Here is a 6,000-nt window from a genome sequence, read left to right as displayed (position 1 = left end):
TGCGATTCATGGGTTTGCAAAGAGTAGGACATGACTGAGCGACTGAACTGAACTAACTGAAATAGGTGGCGAAAGCCTGAGGTAAACTTGTAATGGGACTATAAGCACTTGGATTTATAATCTCTTAGAAAACTGGCAATCCATTAGATCATATTTGGGGTCCTGAATACAGACCACCAAGCCTAATAGCTTCCCAGTTCTATCAAAAGCATTTGCAGAGACTGTGTTTAGGAGGGGAGGAATATGTGTTTAGGCAGAGGAATATGAAGGAAAGGGGGCAAGTCTTCTTTATATACTTTTCTTCAAAGTAAGAGATAACACTACAAAGTTTGTGGATCTTGATGGTTTTATTTCTTCGCTGATATGTCAACATCTTGTAATATACAATCATTTCTTACATCTCCTTCACTTTTTTTTTTCTAAATGAACCTGCAGGAAAAATTCTGATAGTTACCCTTTTTGTCCTGTTTTGAGCAGGCAATAAGCCGTGTCTGTGAAGTGAATCACCTCAACTCTTTATTTCATTTCCTCTTTTGGATTAAAGGGAGTGAACTCGAAGATGGCCTTTCAAACTACTTACCCTTCATACTAAGAGTGCTACTTTGTTTTGTAATTTATTTTGAAATTGGCGTATAATTGCTTTACAATGTTGCATTCGTTTCTGCTGTACAACAGCGGGGATCCTCATAAGTATCCAAATATCCCCTTCCTCTTGTGCCTCCCTGCACCCACCTCCCCCATCCCGCCCCCTAGCTACTTTTGATGTTGAAACAAGTCCTGTCAGGTGAAGGAAATCCATATCCACCTAAGCCCTCTGCTGAGGACTCTGCAACCTGGAGGCAGCCCTTTTTCAGGACTTGCCTATCTAACCAGCACCATCACTACAGCCAGTCACTCTATATTCTTCTGACGTTTTTACAGATATATCTTTTCTACCAGAATGTGAAATACTTGATTTAAGGGCCAGATGGTTTTCATGTTTGCCTACCTAATCCTATTTCTGAAGGCAAAACCCAGAGGTAGTACGGCCTGGTGTTGAGAACATAGGCTCAGGCCCTGAGTGAGTTGGAATCCTGGCTTGGCCAAGTTACAGTTTGCACGGCCCTTGGAAATTTGCTTATGTTCTCTCTATGCCTCTGTCTCATTACTTATAAACAGGATTAAAATGATAGCTATTATACTTTATGATAGGATGTTGTTGTTCAGATGCAAAGTCATGTCCAACTCTTTGCGACCCTAAGGACAGCAGCACATCAGGCTCCTCTGTCCTCCACGACCTCCCAGAGTTTCTCACATCCATTGAGTCAGTGATGCTGTTTAACTATCTCATCCTCTGCCACACCCTTATGATAGGATAAATAAGCATAAAGTACTTAGAACCATGATTAGGTTATTTTTAGGAACCAACACATACTAGGTGTTCAGCAACTGCTTGAATAAAAGAATGTCTATCAAAATAGGGGGTTATATGGGAATCGATCATTATTAATAAAATACATATGTAGAATTTGTGGAGAAAACAAAGTTAAATAAGAGAGTCCATGCCAGTATGAAAATTAAAGGCTAAAAGGAAAATTAAGCCATGAACACGTGCAGTTACAACACCAGACAGAATATGATAAACACTCTGTAAGAAGAAACAAAGTGTAGCAGGAGTTCAGAGGAGAGGAGAGATGATTTCCAACAGAGGGGATCAGTAGAGGCTTCGTGGCTGAGTTGATATATCTTTCAACAGACCAGAGCTGTGTTTACACAGCATCTGTTCCATCATCTCCCCTAGTCTTCTTCCCCCTGGAGATTAGTAGATTAAAAGAGGAAAAATCCTTCTTTACAATACACAGAAATTGAGATTTAGAGAGTCAAATTTGCATCTTGTTTGGGGCTAATCACTTAAATTCCAAGTTCTGTTTTTGAACAACAAGGACAGGGGACAGGTTTTCCCAAAGGGCTGTCTGCTGTTTTGTGCAACCAGAAACCTTTTTCTGCCAAGCACCAGAGGCATATGCATGAGCGTAACACCAGGAGAGCAGCCAAGGCCCCACTTGAGCTGCTTTTATTGTTTGTCTAAAGTGGATGTTTTTCCAAGCAAACTGCATTGTGTTCCAAAAGGAGATCCATCATACTTGTCTTTTTGGTTGCAGAGCAGGAATCAAAATGATGGGCTGATAGGTGCCTGGGCCAAAGGAAAAGATGCTCCAGATCAGAGGCCCCTCCCTTTGCCTGGTCCTTTTTAAGATCAAGAAAATCTGTGGAATGAAAATGTAGTGACTGACCTTGAAGGAACCATTCCCTAGGGTTTGACATTCAGGGAGTTCTGGACACTTGGGAAACCCAACCCAGCCACTGGGAGCTTTCACCCAAACCACATGGAGGGCAGAACCAGTTTACATTTGTCCAGTGAGGTATACTTCTTAAATTCTGAGATGTTAAATCACATTTTGAAAGTTTGGATGCTTCTAGGGTATATAGCCCAGATTCCCGACCCCAGCAAATATATGCACTCCTAACTGCATCAAGACTATTGTTAAGTATTTTCTGAACATTAATACCATAAATTCCTTAATATTTGACACAAAATATATATCTATCCTTAAAAATTCATGTTTTTGTGGCTTTTCAAAGAAGCCTATATTTGAAATTATGATCCTTGCTTTTCAATGTCTCAACACACTAGACTGGTTTCAAATTACTAAATCTGAGTCAAGTGCAGAATTTTAAGACACTAGCCTAGTACAACTCCATAAAGAATATGTCCAGGATCTTCCTGCGCCTATTTTTTTCATTTTTTATATCTAGTCTGCCTATAAGTTTTGTCAAACCTTCTACAGTCTTATTTTTCTTTGTCTCTGTGTTTTTAATCCCCAAACCAAAACCCCAGTAAGTTATTCAAATAACTGCCTAACCTGTCTTCCAGCAAAAGCTTTTCCAGCAAAAGAGCCATTTTAAATCATATATCCAGTAAAAACAAAAATTTGTAGCAACAAATGGGGAACTATTGTTCCCTCCCCCATTTGCTGTGCCTTAGGAATCAGGGTGCTTCCCTGATAGCTTAGTTGGTAAAGAATCCACCTGCAATGCAGGAGACCCTGGTTGAATTCCTGGGTTGGGAAGATCCGCTGTAGAAGGGATAGGCTGCCCACTCCAGCACTCCTGGGCTTCCCTGGTGGCTCAGCTGGTAAAGCAAACACCTGCAATGCGGGAACCTGGATTCAATCCCTGTGTTGGGAAAGATCCCCTGACCCACTCCAGTAGTCAGGCCTAGAGAATTCTATGAACTTTATAGTCCAGGCAGTCACAGAGACTCAGAAACAACTGAATGACTTTCACTTTCACTTTAGGAATCAGAATGCCTTCTACAGAAAGGCTTAATAGCTAGGGAGGTCAGTTTGCAGAGGCTATCTCAGACTTCCAACAGTATCTCAGGACAAGTCACAATGCCATTCTTTCCCACAGGCACACTCTCCATGAGTTGGCCAACCCCTGCCTCCTGTATACCCATAATGCATACTTATCTCCTGGGTGACCTTTCACTGGCACGTCCTCCTTCACCATTAGTCCAACACAGCTTAGCCTAATACCTCCTCTTGCCAATTCCTCCATACCCAGCCCTCTACCAAATTTCGTCATCGCATCCTGTGGGCTTCTCTTAATCCACAATCCACTGTTCACTTTTCTCAAGTTGTTTCCTTTATCTCATGCTGATTTCCTTAGCTGACATCATTTCTCCCACAGCTCACAGACGAGGCCACTGCTACTTGTTCGGTTCAGTTCAGTTCAGTCACTCAGTCGTGTCCGACTCTGCAACCCCATGGACTGCAGTACGCCAGGCTTTCCTGTCCATCACCAACTCCCAGAGTTTACTCAAACTCACGTCCATAGAGTTGGTGATACCATCCAACCAGCTCATCCTCTGTCGTCCCCTTCTCCTCCCACCTTCAGTCTTTCCCCAGCATCAGGGTCTTGTCCAGTGAGTCAGTTCTTCACATGAGGTGGCCAAAGTATTGGAGTTTCAGCTTCAGCATCAGTCCTTCCAATGAATATTCAGGACTGATCTCCTTTAGGATGGACTGGTTGGATCTCCTTGCTGTCAAAGGGACTCTCAAGAGTCTTCTCCAACACCACAGTTCAAAGCATCATTTTTTTTTTGGTGCTCAGCTTTCTTTATAGTCCAACTCTCACATCCATACATAACTACTGGAAAAACCATAACTTTGACTAGATAGACCTTTGTTGGCAAAATAACGTCTGCTTCTACTTGTAGTCTATTCCAGTTCTCTCTACCTCCATGTCTACACCTTTAGACCATGATTTGATTCCACAATCATACAGCAAACTCTTACTGAAGTCTGCGCTGTCCATTTATTCCACCTCCCTCACTAATTTAAGATTTCTCCCAAAAACTCCAAATAGGCACCTAAGTTTTCTTCTTCATTGTATTCAAGGCCATTGACCTCGATGATTTTAACACATACACTGTGAACTTTACTCATTCAAGAATGAGTAACCCTTCTGTTACTCGACACAGCTGACTCAAACCTCCTTAAATCCAAGTCCTCCTTTACTCTCATCGCACTCAAAATATTGTCACTTCTACTCTAGCTTCTTCTCTAGGTCCTCTTTAGTCATTCATTCGTGTCCGACTCTTTGCAACCCATGGATGGTAGCCCGCCAGGGTCTTCTGTCCATGGGATTTCCCAGGCAAAAATACTGGATCGGGTTGCCATTTCTTTCTCCAGGGAATCTTCCCAACCCAGGGATCGAACCCAGGTCTCTTGCATTGCAGGCAGATGCTTTAGTGTTTGAGCCACTGAGGAAGCCCCCTCTTTCTTCTCTGTTCCATAAACTGATGTGTCCTCCAAGATTCCGTTCTTTACTTTTTTAATTTTTGCACTCTAGAAATCTCATCTGCTGCTTAATTCTACATGGATAAATCTATAATTCTTACACCTTTACAAGGCTTAATGGTCATATTCAACTGCCTAATGGCCCACTCCCATCCAGATGTATTTTTGGCATCTCAGTATGTCATCAAGTCCTTTCTTCCTCCTGATTTCTCTATTCCCATTACTTTTCAAACATTTTCCCAGTCATACAAGTTTAAAACCTAAGAATCATTACATTTACCTCCCTGGCCAAATCTATTAACTCCTGTTAGCTGTTTTCTTATTTTACCTTTCAACTAGTCTTTTTTAATTCATGTCCCTATAAAGTAAATATCATTATCTCCATTTTATGAATACAACTTTAGAGCTTAAGTATTTCCCAGTGTTACAAATCTGGTAAGTTTTTGAGACAGGGCTAAAATTCAGGTCAATCTAAGGCCAGAACCTGGATTTTTTCCGCTCATTAAACATCCTCTCCCCAAACAGATAACACTGTTAAACAAAATAAGAATAATATAAAATATGTGCAATTAGCAATAAAGGGTTCTATACCTCAACATAATAAAAGCCATGTATGATAAACCCACAGCAAACATTATCCTCAATGGTGAAAAACTGAAAGCATTTTCCCTAAAGTGAGGAACAAGACAAGGGTGCCCACTCTCATCACTACTATTCAACATAGTTTCAGAAGTTTTAGCCACAACAGTCAGAGAAGAAAAAGAAATAAAAGGAATCCAGATTGGAAAAGAAGAAGTAGAATTCTCACTGTTTGCAGATGACATGATCCTCTACATAGAAAACCCTAAAGACATCACCAGAAAATTACTAGAGCTAATCAATGAATATAGAAAAGTTGCAGGATATAAAATTAATACACATAAACCCCTTGCATTCTTATAAGTTAACAATGAGAAAACAGAGAAATTAAGGAAATAATCCCATTCACCATTGCAATTAAAATAATAAAATACTTAGGAATAAGTTTACCTAAAGAAACAAAAGACCTATATATAGAAAACTATAAAACACTGATGAAAGAAATCAAAGATGACACAAATTGATGGAGAAATACACCATGTTCATGGATCAGAAGAATCAATATAGTGAAAATGAG

The 6,000-nt window shown here is 40.5% G+C and overlaps 1 long non-coding RNA gene across 5 annotated transcripts in view; it reads right to left on the bottom strand.

Moving 5' to 3' along the window:
• Positions 1-1,721: 1,721 nt before the first annotated feature.
• LOC147364336 (uncharacterized) overlaps positions 1,722-6,000 on the bottom strand; it is a 79,081-nt gene continuing 74,802 nt past the window's right edge. For all 5 annotated transcript variants that reach the window (XR_015134386.1, XR_015134375.1, XR_015134380.1 and 2 more), the window contains one exon: positions 1,722-2,246. This is a non-coding gene — a long non-coding RNA (uncharacterized LOC147364336). The remainder of the gene's footprint in view (positions 2,247-6,000) is intronic.

The sequence above is a fragment of the Bos grunniens genome, chromosome 10 (genome assembly GCF_055505025.1).
Source record: "Bos grunniens cultivar Pamir isolate PY7600 chromosome 10, Bosgru_T2T1.0, whole genome shotgun sequence".
Taxonomy (NCBI): Eukaryota; Metazoa; Chordata; class Mammalia; order Artiodactyla; family Bovidae; genus Bos; species Bos grunniens.
Note: the sequence above shows the minus strand (reverse complement) of the source record. Positions and strands in the feature narration are given on the sequence as shown.